Source organism: Lates calcarifer, linkage group LG17 (assembly GCF_001640805.2).
Source record: "Lates calcarifer isolate ASB-BC8 linkage group LG17, TLL_Latcal_v3, whole genome shotgun sequence".
NCBI classification, from domain to species: domain Eukaryota; kingdom Metazoa; phylum Chordata; class Actinopteri; family Centropomidae; genus Lates; species Lates calcarifer.
The window spans coordinates 13,309,090-13,327,160 of record NC_066849.1 but is presented as its reverse complement, the minus strand read 5'-3'; the positions used below and the strand labels follow the sequence as shown (position 1 = coordinate 13,327,160).

General features: G+C 41.7%; 1 long non-coding RNA gene across 1 annotated transcript; it reads right to left on the bottom strand.

Annotated features, from left to right (window-relative positions):
* Positions 1–643: 643 nt before the first annotated feature.
* LOC108881339 (uncharacterized) lies at positions 644–15,008 on the bottom strand. Its single transcript, XR_001960609.2, has 2 exons — positions 13,832–15,008; positions 644–6,351 (listed from the first exon to the last, which is right to left on the bottom strand). It is a non-coding gene; the product is annotated as an uncharacterized LOC108881339 (long non-coding RNA).
* Between the last annotated feature and the right edge of the window lie 3,063 nt (positions 15,009–18,071).

Sequence of the window (18,071 nt, the reverse complement as noted above, 5' to 3'; positions counted from 1 at the left end):
AAATAAATAAATAACATTTTCCAGCACGATGGAAAATTTGCCACAAGCATACCAAAGTGTTTTTCATTCTTCTTTCATTGTGAGTATAGGAGACAATTATCAAAGATAACACAAGTTTTCTCTTGAGGGCTGGATGTCAGCCATCTGCAGTGACTTAGCTCTCAACCTTGGGAATGTATGTGAGCATGTTTTCTCTCTTTCCTTAATCCCTTCTCTCATTCTTGCTGTGCTTTGGCTGAGCACTGTGACCACTTAACTAATTGTGTTGTGAAAGATGCTCCAAGGGTGATGATTTGGCTTTGGTTTCCAACCGTTTTCAAAGTGACGACACAGGTTTTCCTCAAGAGGGGCTCTGCAGGGGACAAGGCTTAGAATCAACAGATAAGATAGCAGCTTTGAGAGGCTGTACTTAGGTGCTGCAGTGTTTTAAGTTAACTGCTAATGTTGGTATACTAACATGTCCACAGTGACAGTACTGACATGTTGTTGTTAAGCAGATAAAATGTTGACCATGCTCACCATCTTAGTTTAGCATGTTAGCATGAGTGTAACCCCAGATTTCTAATGAAATGGTAAGTACTAATGAGTGAATGTCTTTTTCATGATAGTGTAATGCTTTTAATAATTAGGACGCAGTCAAACATAATGGCAGAACACAATGTTTAATGTCATAACTGTACGTACTTTGTAATCACATCATAAATCTGTTCCATGTGAGTGGGCTGACTGAAAGAAACACTTTGTCTCAAACCTTCAAATCTCCTACTGTACATATCGAAATCAGTAAAGCATATTCTAAATCACTGTCACTTCACACATTTCAACCGTGCATTTATTTCAAAGAGCTGTCACTACTCCTCTCTCACTGCTGAGATCATTATTGAGAGGGTTTGGACTCAAGGTCACGACTCGCAGGTTTGGAGGACCTTGGCCTCAGGTTTTTTTTTTTTTTTTTTCCATGAGGCCTGAAGAACGGAAGGAGCTGAGGCTTTGTAGAACAGATGTTCCTGCTCAGCTCTAAACCAAATTACGCAAGGCGAACTCACAGCCACGGGCCAAAACCGCACGGATGCTGATTGAATGGCAGAGGGGGCAACAAAAGCAGATCAGGCTCAATAAAGCAGCCACATCATGAAATCTGGTCAGCCTTTGAGGCCTGAAGATGAAAGGGATATTGCCATTGCTATGGAGACTAAAAGGAGAACTGCAGGCTTTGGTCTGGGTACCCATCTCTGGCTCTGTGGATGTGTGAGTGTCTTTTCATGAAAACTAGAGACTGTGCATTGTCATGTTTTTGATTTGACTGTATGAAGGCAGGCAGCCTGCCACCGGATGCAAGAAACTCAAATAGAGAGTTGAACTTTTCACCTTTTGCAGTTTACTGGAATTTGTCTGCTACAACACTGACAATAAGCAGCACTGAGGTCATGAGTTCAAGACCCCAGTTACCCAGGATAAAATTATTTCTTTCTTTTTTTTTTTCTTATAACTTTTTTTGTTAGTTGGGTCAAGTTCATCATCAAAGCTTCACTTTCCTCCTTGAAGCTCAAAAGTCTTTTAACTCTTTTTAAATGGTTATTTGGTGGGACTTTAAGTGGGAGAATATTGTCAACCTATAAACAGCTTTTTATCATCAAGGGGGCAATTCACTGATTTTATACAACAAAATCTCTTTATAGGTTGTGGGGAGTACTGTTGCATGTGTATAAAGCCATTTGTGGCTCCAGAGGAAGTCGCATGAAATCTAATAAACTGCCTCAGATGATGTCACTTGAGTCAATGTTGGTTGGCTCTGAGACTAAGTCTGAAAACAAAAAAGTCTGTTGGTGTCTGTCGTAAGACAGAAGAGATCATACCAAACCTCTGCAGCACATGGATGTATTAAGAGATACAACATTGCCCAGAGGCATCTATAAAACAGGACAAATCAAACTACAAACAAGGTCAGTTGTTTCTCTCTCTAGTATGAATTTTATCCATGGAGGTTTTATATCTGTAAATCTTCCCCACAGCCTAGGAAGGAGAGTTTTATGGGCTGAGTGGAAGGGCCAGCAGGGGAAACACTAACTGCACAACGTAGAAGCAAATGTGAAAGCTAGAAAACTCTTTCTGTTTATGTGCCAGGCGAGCAAACTTCATTCAAGTGAGCGTGCACCATCTTTCCAGTATCCAGTTTCATCCTCCCTGTTAGCAGCAGCCAGAAATTAAGCATTTCTAGCAACAAAAATCTCTGTTGGCAGTCGAGTTGCATTGTGTGTAACGTAGCAGACAGGTTTTAACGAGGAAGAGGAATAAACTGTTAAAAAAAAAAAAAAGCCTCTGCTTTTGCTGCGCTCTTCAGACTGCTAGAGATATTCAGATTTGAAAATAAGGAATTCATTATTTATAAAATTAGGCTAAAAGTAGTAAAAACTATAATAAAAAAATATACTGAACTAAAAAAAAAAATACTGGAATAATCCTATTACATATTTCCAAATGACAAATATAAACTCCACCCAGGTTCTTAAAGGCCCCAGGTTTACCTCATGACCTCAGTCTGCTCAATGATAGTTTTGACCCTGACTGGTCAAGACACAGCAACCACATCAATATGATAATTATGTGCAATTAAACTCATCTTTTCATACTCTCTCAGTACCTCAGAGATGTTCTCACGTTTTGATCATCTTTTTCTCCACCTTTAGTCTTTCCTGCTGTGACATGTTTGCTTCTTAGGGATAAATTATATTATCTTACGACGCCAAATAAAAAAATTTTAAAAAAAGCAGTGCTATAATTCTTTCTCGGGCTCATTTAAACTTTATTACATTAAATATATAACATCAAAATAAATCATGCTCCGGTTGAAAGTGGTTGGAAACTTACTGACATTTAGAATAATGCACTTCACGCACCATTGTCTTCCATATTCAGTTCGATTAAATACTTACACAAATCATAACTAACTTGTCAGTGGTACCACCTGGCTGAACAATGCCCTGAAGACAATATCGCACCGCTGACACAATGAAAAAACAACTTTCAAACCATTCTTCGGGTGATCTCCTCTGTGCAGAACCATTTATCCACAGAAACCCAAAGTAACAGAAATATAATTTTATTGTGCCAACCGTGATGAGCGGAGTTGCTGGGTAAGAGCAGATTCATCATGCTTGCTAATGAGCTTCCATTTTCCTGTGGGTATGAATATCTTTGAGATGAAGCACTTTCCCTTTGGTGGCTACGAGTTATCTGGAGGCTGGGGAGGAAGCAGCATAGCACACATTCCCAATCACTGATAATGGGGACTGTTGGGTGACATCAATTACACAGACATAGCAGACATTTCACTGGGATTACCTCACAATGAACTCCAGTCTCAGTCTGGCCTTTGACAGCACAGAAAGACAGAAAAAAAGGAGAGGGAGGGAGTCAGAGAGAGAGAGAGAGACATAACCGTGAGAGACGAGTTTTCAGCCTTGTCGATGGCAGAATGCTGAAATAAACATGAAGGCTGAGCAGAACAAAATCGACTGCATCAGTATGTAACAGTATTCACACTGTGGCTTGAGACGCCAGGTCGCACCTATTACGCAAAAAATGGTAAATCTGTTTATGAATGATTCATTTTTTCAGCAAAGAGAGGGACGGTCATTGGACTCTAGCTGCACTGCTTTGCATACACTTCAGGGTTCAGTGCCGTCGTCTGACAGGTTGGAGAGCTCGGGTTTGATTTTCATCCGGGGGGGGGGGATAACATCCTACGCAGGGTGTGGTCATTTGAACGCAGCAACTGAAATGAATCCGGGCTGTCTCACCACATGCTCACTGGGATTTGGAGAGGTAACGTGGGACACAGATCTCGCCAGTAAGAGGGCTCCACTCCTGTTCCTGCTGAACTGAGCCAGTTTTCAGGTAAAACACTGATACCAGTTCAGTAGGCACGGGAGGGCACAGCCCATACATCATTTGACAATGCAAGGGTGCAGTCTGCATTGCTAAAACGGAAGGTATTTTTTAATCCAGCAAAAAAAAAAAAAAAAAAAAAAAGATTAGATGGTATGCAACATAAGTGTAGGAACAATGACAACGAGGCAGACTAAACCCAGTCCCCCCTCTAGCTTCATTCTTGAACTGCACATAAACAGGTTATGATAATGGTGACAATTTACCATTTGAAATTTGGAGTAGTTTTTGTAACAGTGGACCTTTGAATTGAGACAGAGGCAGACAAAAAAAAGGGACTTATATTTTATGGCCGACAACCACTGCCAGCTGATATGATAAATGTCACAGACAGATTTTGGCATCTACAGATACCAAGCTAATTCAAGGTCACACTAGCTCTATAATCTGATTTAAAACACTGTCTCTGACTGTTTTACTTGACTATGCGACTCATTTTAAAATGATTAAAAAGATTCAATTTATTGGCAACATACTGTACAGAAAATTGTACTGACTAAGATTAATGCCCAAGTGTCAATCATAATGACATTCCTGTTGTATTGCAGTGTAGAGCTAGCTTAGTCCTAGCATTATAAATGTGATAAAGAATAATTCAAAGTCATGCATGTCTTTTGCTCTACCATAATCACTTTTAGCTGTTTAGCTTAAATACTTGCAGGTTTTCACTTTTAACATTACACAAGAAAACGTAACCACAGTGTTTGGTAAACGCAACGCTGTCTTTAATTATGTTGACCGGGGGTTGCTAGGGCGTAAACTTCAAATCTAATAAAGAGCAGGACAGAGCTGCTAACGTTAACCCACACTATGATAGCATCTCCACACAGCAGGGAAATAATACACGGCTAGCTGTGAACAGGTTTTTTCGCTAAAGGTCAATTAAGTTTTTGCTTGAGTTAAGTTGGTTGCACCAAAATACTGGAACACCGGTCCTGAGCTAACTCAGTTGGACATGAACTGGGCATGCCCAGACAGGCCTGACATTTAGCACCACATTCCTAAAATCTCAATACTACCTGTGGCATTTTTAAGTCCATATTAAACCTGAGTCAAACTGTTTCACTGATTTTTTTTTTTTTTTTCAAATACATTTGGTATGCATGATGGTTCTTGCCAAATGCATAAGCTAACCTAAGACAGTTGTTGCTTCGGGCAAACACAATTAAAAAAAAGAAAGAAAAAAAAAAAAACCTACAGCTTGTCTCACATCTGGACCATGTTGCACAATCATGACCTGCGTTTGGTCCAAACAAACACATTTAACTCCATATACGACCTTAGTCTTCCCTTCTTCCCACTTCTCCCTTCTCTGCCTACCTCCCTCCCTCCCCACCTAATCTTCTCGTCACTCCTCTCGTCTCCTTCTCCCTCCTCTTTTCTTCATATCCAAGATCATCAGGTTCTCTCCATTCACCGGAACAAATCCCCTCCATCGAATCAACTATTTCACCTCAGGCACTGAACTTAGCCACTGTGAACAACACATAGCAGGGATCAATGCTCACCAATTAGCTAAGCTCTGTGCCTTTAGCAAGTGGGTGGCTGGCTTTTGAGGGAACAGAGACTCACACAGACCTTTACGTGATGGCTCAGTGGTAAAGTTTGGCGGGTTTCAAAGTCTGCAATGCTTATGATGTTGAGGTTTGCTTCGCCTTTAGTGGGGCTCATTCGTATAGTGTTTCAGAGTGTGCTGCCAGTGGAGGATCCTAGCTTTCATTTTAAACATCAAAATCGTCTCCTTGTTTATAAATCTAAAATCCAAGAGCTGAAACGTGAGCTGCCTGTAAAAATTTGCTCTATCGTGTAAAGCTGTATGGCTCTCATATGCATTTACATCGACTTCCTGGCTGATTTGAAAGGACTGCATAGCGAAGACAGTTTAAATTTCAGACAGCTGTGCATTTAACTGTAGCCTGAAATGCATTTAGACACTTTTCATCTGAGACACATACTCTTTTGCAGTTTTCTGTGCGACAATCTGATTCCACAAGTTAACCTCTTGAAGTCCACTGAGAGTTTTGATCATAATATCCGTCTGACCTCTCCAATATTTACTCCTCTGACTCCTTAGCAACATCCCGTGTCAGATATAAACCGAGAAAACAGAAGATGGAAGGAGACTACACAAAAAGCATCCCACAGTGGAAACATAACGATGCGGCCTGGGTCATCTGCTGAGCTGTGAAGGAGTGGAAATCCCTGGCAATGTGATTTTGGTTTCTCTTTGTGCATCAAATCACGGTGCCAGGAACCCTCCCCACCACAGCTGGGGCAGAGGCTGGATCCACCTCTTCACCTTTCTGCCCTTCCTTGCCCTTCCCTGGCCCGCTGTATCTTCTTCCAATATCCTCCTGGGCTCCAGATGATTTCTTCCAACAGCAGCTGTGGTGCACCTGTGACCTGAAAAGAAAGAGAAAGAAAGAGGAGATATACAAGGGTACGTTATTCCTCAGAGAGTTAAAACAAAACCTTTACATTAGAACTTGATCTGATGATAATCTATAATACACTTAAAACCACTCTTGCAGCCCCAGAATGAAAGATGATACAACTTATCTCTGGTTCAAAAACCAAAAGAAAGAAAGAAAGAAAGAAAGGAATTTGTGGGACATGAGGAATGACTCTGCAGACTTTCCTGCTGCACAGATCAGCAGGATGCAGCAGATGTGGAGTCTAGCTGGAACATGCAGAGCCAGCTACCTGGTCAGTTTGTTTAAAGCAACTCGGGGGCAAAAAGAAAACACTGCTTGTTTGAAATGGCAAGAGCAATGCAAACTGTCTGGTGCTCCTGGACGTCAATACCCTCACTATAAAATGTCAGCCGAGGAGAACGGGCACCACAAGGAGATCTGTGTTCGTTTTAAGCAAATAATGGGCAAACTCTGACAAATGGATGTGATTCTGTTTTGTCTCTGTCTCCCATTAAACGAGAGGTTTTCATGTCACAGAGAAGCAGTTTGATTTGTTTTCCCACTGTAGATGGCTTGATGCTGCTGGGTGGGTCGCAAGGGGAGACGCAGCAGAGGAAAAAAAAAAAAAAAACACTTTTTACAACATCCTTCTTGCAAAATTAGAACATCACTGTGTGTTATTATCTTTTGTTGTTGTTGTTTGGTCTGTTTTGCAGGGAAAATTCCAGGCCCACCCCGGTGAGGAAGGAATAATGATAGGATTGTTGAGCGGTGAGGAGGAGGGTAGGGCTGAATCTCAACAGTCTGTCCTTGATCACTTTTCATGCAATCGTCAGCAACAGTCAAAATAATTGGAGAACCATACATAGAGTTCCCTCCGTCACAAGAGGACATGAAATATTTGTACAAATATTCAAAACTAGATATGTTGATTTGTGACCTTTACCTTTGGATAGAGCCAAGGCGGCTGTTTCCTCCTGTTTCCTGGCTTAGATAACCAGCTGCTGGCTGTATCTACCAACAGACATCATATACGCAATTTCCCAAAATATTTCCCTAATTATCAACTGTGTTTGTCAATAATATGCTTTAATCGTGCTTTTCTTTTTCCTGATTTCTTATAGTACATACACCAAGGTACAACTTGTGTTCCTCTGCCGGAAAGATGTTGAGGAATGAGAGTGAGTGACAACATGTCTATAATATATGTCTATAATAAACACTGCCGGAGTACGAAGCCCATCTGAAAGTACTATCATCAGTGCATTTTGAAATCTTGATAATTACAAAGAAAATACACCTAGACTGTCTTTGAAAGTCACAGCAATATTCTTGTCTACACTTGCTTGTAAAAAAGAGGGGGGGGGGGGGGGGGGGGGACTGCAATGTCTGCTGACAGGACCTTAATGGCATCTGCACATCATTTTATAAAGGAACTGGGTGTCTTCTACAGCCCTGGCGTTTATGTGCAGTACATGTTGTACAACCAAACCTAGGCGTGCAGAATCCTTCCAGAGAAATATGCCTGTCCTGTCAAGCAGCGTTAAAAGTCTGCCCCTCCCTGCACAGGAATCATGAATAAATATGTTTGTCTTGGTTGTGAAACGTGGAACGTAAAGTTGTGCTCCACTGAACAGTTGTATGAAAGTTGAATGAGGGATTGCCTGCTCGCGTGTGTACGTTTGTGTCTCTGCTGTTTCATTAGCATGCATGAGCTGACCTGCATTGTGTGTGAAAGAAAAGAGGAAAATGGTGACAGTGAATCAAAGGGAGTGGTCAGTGTTTGTCTGCAGGGCGTGGAGGCTCAATGTGGGAAATTGGTGACATTATTGTCAGGTTTAAATGAATGAAGTGGTGTATGACAAATTTCTGGCAAGAAGGATGAATTATAGTTGGGCACACAGAGGCTGGATGTGGTAATGATGATGTCAAAAATAATCATTAACATACATCTGAGGAAAACCTTTCTACAAAAGTACAGTTGGAGTAATATGTGAAATGCACAGTAAATAAGGGGTGCAACTCACATTTATTATTATTATGGATTCATCTTCAGAGTTTTTTGATTAACTGAGTAACTATTTTACCCGATAAAATATCAGATAATAGCAAAAAACAGCTGTTTGAAAGTTTTATTTGACTGACAGTATAAAACCCAAAGTTGTCCAGTTGAATAATATATGTGACAAAGAATCAATTGGAGAAGCTGCAACCGTCAAATGTTGAATGTGAAAAGTGACAGGAACGGTTTATGGATTTTCAAAATAATTGCAAAAGATCGGCTCAGATGATCAGTTGAATACTCCAACCCAGCATGAAGAAGGATAATGTACTTTTTAAAAACTATCAACAACAACATCAATGACAGAGCTGATATAGTGACCAACTGGAGGTTAAGTGTTCATCTGACGTAATTTCCATATGTCCATAGCAACTATGCTTGACTTTGATTGTCATTTGTTTGTGGTTTGTGAAATCATAATGTCATGTCTCTGGTTTGTGTGAGTCCAGATGAGAGTAATATGCAGCCTGGTGGAACTTATTGTTGTATACAAGGCTGAGGTGCGAACAAGTCGCCGCATTTAGAAAGCGCACAGTTTGCACTCTCAGCCGAATAAAATGACCTCATTCACGCAGCCCGGAGGAACTGCTTGTCGGGCAAAAGGCCGAAGGAGAGCCAGAGTGGAAGTTACACAGAGCACTAGTGGCATTCGTTACCCTGAAAACACAGGATTAACTTTATTAACATTTTTATACATGAACATTGCATGCCTCTCCCTCCATTTTCTTTCAAAGGTGACGAAAGCCACAGACCATTTGCTGAAAAGCAGTTTCTCATGTAATTCTGCTCTTGGCAGTTGGCAGTGTTTACACAGGAGATGTTGTGATGTATGTGGTGGTGACCGTGGGCGCAAGATTCACATATGAACCCCGGCTGCGCGGCGCTGACGTCACCCTGCATCTCACACATCGGTGCCACTGTGATTTGTCACCCTGCTCTTACAAAAACACAGGCGAAGTGCTGAGAGGGAGAAGGGGAAACAAGACACGGGGAGAAAATATAAGTGTGTGAGAATGTATGTGTTTGTGTGTGAGACAGAGAGAGCAATATCCAGCCTAATTGCATTAACAAAGGCTTGGTTTATGGATGCCATACAGTCATGCTGTTCCAGTCTGTAAGAATACAAAGCTCTTATGAAACATGACACTCTTAAATACTCGACCTTTGGAGGAGAGGCTTTGAATGTCAGCACCAAGCTCTCTTTTTTTTATTCTTCACACCACTTATATCCATTTTCACATGAACAAGAGACAAAACCCTGCAAATACCTTCTTAAAAACGTTATTCTTATCCTCATATTTAAATCCTAATCCTCTGATCTCCATATCGACCTGCTTTTCTCCCCACCTTAAAGTGTGGCTATTTAGAACAGCTTTTTTCCGGTATACTAGCACCTTAAAGGTGTCCGCATACCTGAAACGAAGCGCTTAACCGATTCCTGAAGAGCAACAAATGCCTCTTCCCCTTGTCCCTGTACACCAGCAATTTGAGCTGAACTGCCGAGAAGGAGCCAGGGTTTGAACTTCTCTATAAAGTTTTCTTTTTTCATTCTACATCAATTAATTTCTATGGCTTTTATTAAGTACAACATTGTTAATGCCTCAGAGGGAATATTGTCTGAAAGTGTGCACAGTTAGCTACAAATACTTGTCAGATGTTGTTGGACAATGCCAGCATGTTTTTTTGAAGCCACCCCACCCTCACCTTCACACATTCATCAAGAAGAGATAACCCACAGATAGTGCACAACCATTTCCTTCATATAAGCAACACTTCAACACATCAAAAAGATAAAATACGAACCAATCTGAACCAATCACACCTCTGTAGGTAACTAAAGACCCCATGAGCATTAAAAAGTCATTACCAGTGTTGGTTGGGTCTGGGCTTCATTATTTAGCTCATTAGATCACTCAGTCTAGATAAACCAGCCCTAACATGTGACTGATGAAGGGAGCAGACATCAAGCAGGCGCTTTTTCACATGTCCCATTAACAATAATCCACTTTGCATAGCGTTAATGCAATTTGGTGGGGATGTAATTCCATGCAAAATCAATCATTACCAACCTTTTCTTAGAAATGAAACAGAATAAGACATATGAGAATAAAGGGACTTGGGAATTTTACATCAAAAAGTACTTCATCATTTGAATCATATGAATGTTATCTTTATGGAGGCACTGACTCACCTCTTATAGGAACAATGGAGAAGTGAAAAAATGATCTCTCTCTCTGCTCTGACAGGAACATGATCGATTATAATGCATGAGGGGAAATGGCACAGCTGCATTAAAGCCTGGCATAGGCTATCTCTGAATCTGATAGTAGTAGCTATCTCAGCTATTAGCTAATAGCTGTGGCTGTGCTGATAGCATTTTGACTAGAAGGAAAAGACTCTCAACAAGAACCTGAGAAGAGCTGAGGGATACGGAGATGGAAAGGAGGGTACAGAGAAAGACATGCGCAAAAGAGGGTAAAAATAGGTATGAGAGATGAGAGATGTGTGAAAACATGCTCAGGTGACACACAGGTGGGAAAAAATAAGTTCAGACTCAACAACGTTAGACTACCGGGTTCAGCTGAGGACACTGGGATGTATCAGCACTGCTGCAGTAGAGCTAACTCCAAAAATGTCTCATACCAGACTCGTCTAAACCAACTGCTTTTTATTTTGTGGCACACCCTGAGCAGCGTTCCTGCAGTTTTAGACACCACCTTTAAAAACAAAAAGAGGAGGCTTGGAGACCTTCCCTAGTTGCCTCTATATTACCCACATTATTCTTAAATGCGTCACATAAAAGTTGTAAAATAAAAATTTAGATACAGCAGGTGATACCTGCTGATGCATCTTCTCAGTTGACTGATTTAAAGATGAGGAGGGAGCGAAGGAGGTTTGGGAGGGATTCCTGCCTGACTAGCGAGATGCACCCGTCAGCATGGCGTGTGAGAGGGCCAGGAGGAGTTGGCGTGTTCGGATTGTGACCTCTGTAACCGGCAGGCTCCCTCCCACTTCCAAGCATGCAATCTCTCCACAAACTGAGGCCTGTTTTTCCACCACACATGGCTTCAATTGGAGGCTACTGCTGCTGCTGCTGTGTCTGCAGCTCCGAAAAAAAACAAAACAAAAACAACAACAACAACAACCAAGCATAGCTCGACAACCCTGATTATGAAATCAGTGACTGGCAAAGAGAGCTGACAGTGTCACCAAACTGTGGGTATTTCTGTGGCGTTTGCTGAATTGGCAGAAGAAGAAATGGACACATATACTTTTTATTTCTTGAAAAGTCTTTGTCTATTCATGTGTGTGTGTGTGCTTTCATGCCTGTGTGTGTGTTTATTTGCATGTTTGTGTGTGAACAGGCCTATATTTAAAGCCTTACGCCAGCGCCAACAAGGCAAGCTGTTTACTACTTGGTTGGTCGTAAAAAGTAAATATGCATCAGTCGGGGCCTATCAAAGGCTCCTTCATTTGGTTCCTGGCTAAAATGGCTTTGGATGTGCGCTGTAATTGCCTCGGCTCAGACAGAAATTCTCTGTGGTAGACGCATGGCCGGGCTGAAAGAGCTGAGGGAAACCATGCTGTCCTGTACACTTAAACACTCTGCAGTTGATCTGAGGGGAACCAGCGAACACACAAAGTGCAGGGAAACTATGAGAGAGGAGGAGGCCATGTGGCTGCACACAGGACACACACACACACACACACACACACACACACACACACACAACAAACTACTGTAGAGTCACACAGGTGCACTTCTTGCTGGGGAACACTCACATCACACTGGCATGCACTCACAATGAGACATGTGCTCACACTCACATAAATGAGATTGATGGCAAAATTAGTAGCCGAACCCAAATAACAAACATCTGTTCATTGTACTCGAGACAACGTCCGTGTCAACATCTGTCACAGATATCGGTGTTTGGCCTGCTCTGGAGTAGAGCTGAGAAGAGTTTAGATTCAAAGCTGAATTGCCACTAGAGGGCAGAAATATTTCCGAACAAACTAACACAAAGACAGTAAAAACGCACTTTAAGTTCACTGAAACGGCTAACATGTTAGTATGATTCAGAAACTTCTAGTAGACACGAAGAAACATTAGAGTCATATTTCCTGTGAACCAACAGATCGAAGTCTAATTTTTACTTCTTGTCAGCTCTCGTTTGATTTACTGACTCTCGAAAAAAAAAAAGGGTTGTTATAATCCCAGATGCTAAACTTTGTTTACTATTAATTTATTTCTTTTGTCCAAACTTGTCTAAGTTACAGCACGCTATAAATGGCTGCTTGTCACTTTATACTGGGAGGCTGATGAGAACTGTGAGACTCAACTATAAACATAGCTTCTGTTCAACAGACAAGAAGCTAAAAGATGTATCGAGCTGCAGAGTTGGCTATGAATATTGATTGTTAAAAATCATAAATCATGGAGTGTCTGATATTATACAGCCATTTGACTGAGTGTTAATATCAATGTATCACTAAATGCAGCTTCAAGCGTGCATAGGATCCTCCATATCACGTTAATATCATTTTGTCACTCATACTGATGGCTAAGTGTAAAACTTAGCCTGTCCTTGTGTAATAAGTCTCTTACACATGGGAACAACTCAACGCACTGATTTAGCAGACCCTGATAAAGCCTTGGAGCACACTCAAATATTTGAACTATTTGTCCAAAAATGTTTGCACTTGACTTTAGGGTTAGTTTATCAAATCAAACTCCTTTTCCAAACAGTGGTGAGATTATGGCGTTCTACTGAACCCCCCACAGTCATGAGTCTGCTGAGAAAAAGTGCTGGTACAGCAGCCAGAAGTCATGCAGGTGTGTGTGTGTGTGTGTGTGTATGTGTGTGTGCCTGTGAAAGCCTATCTGTTTTTCTGTTCACAGAGATCAAAATCTAATACAGGTTTATTCAACTTTCATGAGGTTTTTATTGATTTGGATTACAAAATCCACTGTGTTTTGCCGTAAAGTAGCCTTAAGTAAATAAAGATTTTATTTTTCATTTGACCCTCATAAACAACAGGAACACAACCACCCGTGTGAAATATCTTTGCTGAGCCGATGACGGATGTAAAACCTACTACTTGTCATACAAACAGATGCACTGTCTTCCCAAGTGCCATCACCAAGAGATCAAAGCAAGCCTGTGACAACTGCATAAACTCTATAACATCACAGTGATGCTTTGATCAAATCTGTTGTCTTCTGTTTGTGACAAGTCAGCTGCCAGCGGGGAAAAAAGGGATGGAAAAATAAGCAGAGGCACAACAGAGCAAAACTAATAAAATTCAAACATGGAACGCTACACCCACGTAAGGAAAAGACTCAAAGGAAAAAAATGTGTGTGAGAAAGCATGTGAGAGACAGAGAGGGGGGTTTGCCACTCACCATGCCCACAGGTCCGCTTTTGCTACTCGGTAGGTCTGAGTCACCTCAGAGTTCAGATGAGGATATGCACAAAGTGGAAGAGTTGACCCTTTGGGGAGGACCCCACTGACCGATTTAATGGCTGACTAACTAACCATCTGACTGCCTAATGACTGACTAGACAACTGCACGGCTGCCCGACTGTCAACCTGACCGTGCCAACTGTGCCGTTTCAGATCCAAGAATCAGTCGGCAGAGCAATCCTCAGAGCCCAGGTCTCCCACTGAGGTCTCGCTGCCAAAGCTGTCCTGTCCTGTCATGTCCTGCTCTGTCCAGGGTCGGATCCCTGAGCTCAACAGCCCAGGAAAGAAGCGAGGGAGAGGAGGATAAAAACGAAGATCTGTCCACCCTTGTTCCCACCGCCTGCCAGGAGTAGAGGAGTGGAGGCTGCTCTGTTCCCATAGAGGTCAGATGTGGAGTTAACACACCCAGCCAGCTGGCTGGTAACTGCTGCCTGCCTGCTACCGGAGTTGTCCCCCCCCCCCCCTCTGTCTTTCCTCCCTGCAAACCTGATAAATCACTCTGGAGACACAGCAGAGCAGCGACCCACTCAGCCACTCACACACAGCTAGGAGTAACAGTAGAGACAGAGAGAGACTTTCAACCAGTTGTCCCAAGAGATCCACTGTCCATATGAGAGTCTGGAAGCAGAGCTGCCAGTTCTCCTTCTTCCCTCCCTCCCTCTTCTCTATCCCTCCCTCCATTCTTCCCTCCCTCCTTCACTCCCTCCCTGCCTCTCCTCTTTCATTCCCCTCTCTAGTTTTTCTTTTTTACAGCCTCCACTGAGACACTCTTATTGTGGCAATTGCATTAGCCTTTAGCGAGCGAGGAATGGCTCTTAGTGCCTAATGCAATGTTGAGTCTCTCTTTGTCTTTCTTTCTCCTTATCTCACTTTCCCCTCTCTCTCTTTCTTTCTCTGTCTCTCTCCCAAGTGTCTATCAGTTTGACATGCACACGTACACATACACACCTCCTCTCCTTCCTTCTTTGCAGCTTTTCTTCTTCCTCGGAGTTATCCCTTAAAGGCACACTGTCTCTCTTTTTGCTCGTTCATGGAGGTACTGGAGTCCAGGTGCAGGATCATATTTCTTGAGGCTGAGAGGCATCGATTGTGTTTCTCTGTTTGCCTTGTGATTGTCTCAGATGTTTACCCGCCATTACAGAACTAATGGTCTACTGTGCCACAGTAGGAGATGTGTATGTCGAATCAATGAAACAACAATGGGCAGAAAACACATTTAACCAATTAGTTTATGACTATAATAACAGTGGGAGACGTAACAACATGTGATGATGGAGTTTTTAGCATGTAGCGTTTTTATTTTCAAACAAAAATGAGTACATTAAACTTTTATTAAAATAGGTGGATTTTACCATTCGCAAAGCCACACTGTCGTAATAACTGTCAACGTTCTGCTCTTGCAAAGCAGCACATATACAGAATACGTTTTTGAAACAATGCATTCTTGATTTCAAACTGAGGCAGACATTTCTAGCTTATGACTGTCAGGTGTGCCAGCTGCAATGACAGCTAATTAGGCTAATGTTAGCTACATGAGTTGGTTGTTTTCACTTAAGACGTTACAAGGGAAACAACTTTTAGGAGAAAGACTCTCCAATGTATTTAGCAATCATGACGCAATTAACATTTGCTGGGGCTGCTGGAGTGTAAACTTCCTCAAATCCGAAGAAAAGCAGGACAGAGCCACTAACATTAGCTTAAAGGTTAACTACACAGTGGATTTTTTTAAAACTGCAATTTGCAACCCCACAGATTAATATAACCAGTAAATGACGTGCTGTTTGGCACGGTTACTGCTGTAGGTAGTAAGCTAGTTAACTGGATATGCTAATGATCGCATCGCAGGTTAAATACACCATTTCAACTTAACCTTTTGCTCTTATGTTTTTGGTCTTGGAAAGGCTAAATAAGACAAGCAAAACCTGGTATATGGAAGGACAATTAAAAGGGCATGCAAAATTATGAAATCCGACTATACCAGGCAGCAGCCTGCGTAGTTGGCCGGTGTTAACTCGCCACTTGCTAACAAGTGACTAAATGAGACTATAGAGGTTGTCAATTGTCGTTTGTATTTAGGCTTCAAAAATCATAAGAGTGGTGATCATCTCACTGAACAAAAGATTTAAGTATCACAAACTTTTGTTGGTCAGATCTTATTTTCTATAACAATCCAAAAAATTGGCCTTTTGTCGAGGGAACCAGGCTGACATTAACTTCCAGGTTGGCCTACAAAATATGTCATTGCTTCACCACTTTATAGACTGTTTCTGCCAGATTATTTTGACTGAGCATTGGCCAATGGGAAAAGTCCAACAGCTGGCTAACCAATGGTGTAAGCAACTCATCATTTGTCTGTCACAGACACTTGTTTTTCTAAAGTTGACCTTGCTGCACCTACATGCTAACTGATGACTGAATAACTTGTTTGTGGGGAAGGTTTTAGCAAATAGTCAGTTGTAAACAAAAATCCATTTTATACAACTAGAAATTACCAGTCAGGTGTAATTCGTCTTACAAAATTGTTAAAAAGCACAGACATAAATGAAAGAGTAAATGTTAGAGGTTACAAAGTCACATCCACTGTTGTCTCAAAAGCTCAGGCATCAATATGTTCAACACAGAACATCACTCTGTCAACAAAGGCAGTGGAGGGGTGACAGTGTTTCATCAGCAGGCACATTGCAACTGCGTTGGACTTGGCCTTTAAGCCTGACACTGGAGAATGACAGGAGGCCCAGCGGAGACAAAGTGTCCTGTAAGAACAAAGTCACAGATCTTATCCCCACAACAATGTGTCCAAAACAGCTTTTCTGTCCTGTCGTAGTGTCTTTAAAGAAAAACGTTGACCCTTATACTCACTATCCAAAAAAGAAATCAGACTGCATAAAGTGACTCCACTTTGTTTAAAAGTAGAATTTGATGTCATTAAACTGGAGCAGAATATGTGAACAACAAGTAAAAAAAAACACTCAGCAGGGACATCCTAATGATGTCCCTCTGAGGTAGAAACATGGCTCCCAGTGGCTCCAACTGCTCCCTGCTGTAAATCTAAAATGATTAGAGGGCAGCAGCAAAGATTAGACTGTATTTCAAAGAGTATTACATGTCCAGACATAACATTCATTAATTAAACTCGTGTTCTCTTTGAAGTTAGATAATATCTTACAAAAGCAGTTTTGGGGGGTGGACGAGAACTGCAGCCCCTGCAATGTTCTTGCAGCCGTCTGTCCGTCTCATAACTCACAGCTGCTTTATCAGTGCGATCTATCATTTCACTGCACAAAATTAGATTTCAGTGACTTTTTCTAGGCTTGGTTTTCTCACTCTCTGAGCTCATAACAAAGGAGGCTAATGATGCACGAGTTTCTCTCAACAAATGACTTGGGTGTGACAGGCACCCAAAACTACAAACAGACATATTTTCTCTAATACCTGTAACCATGCAGACAGTCCAGGTTTTGAGACATCTGTCTCTGATATCGCTGCCTGTACTACAATGCAATAAAGGTGAGAGGAATTTGGTTTGTGCTGCATAAAGCTGCTCTCCTCAATGCCATTTTCAGCAGCTGTTTTCAGTGCAAAAGCTTTACTGTACACATCCTGCCTATCACCAACCAACAGACAGACAAAGTTAGCGACTAGCTGGTGAACATGGTGGAGCAGTCAACAGCTAAAGAGCCAGATATTTCCCTTGGGAGATGGTGGAGACCAAAAACAGAGCTAAAAGGAGAAAGACTATTGGACTTATTTTCATCAGGTGGACAAAAACATGACTCCAAATGAATATTCATGTTACTGCATTACGTCTGAATGTGTGTTCAGTAAAACAACATCGTAGTTGATAATCCCAGTGTTGTTGCCATGGAAACAGCCTCCAATAGGTGTAACAAAAGACATGCCTCAGAGGACTGGTACCAGACTTAAAGAAATGGCCCTTGTGAAAATGGCTGACAGCTCATTCGGTGGATTATCCAGAATAATATAGGAACACAATTTCTGGAAAGAGATGTAAAAGTAATTTTTCAATGCTTTGAGCACTTCAAATAAAATTCCATTCACCTCCGCTGTAGAGAGGAGAGGAGGCAGAAATTGGATATCTCAGACTCCGTCTGTAAGAAATGACTGCAGAGAATTAATCAGCACTTACGAGAGAAAAGCTTCACGGGATGCAAACAGAC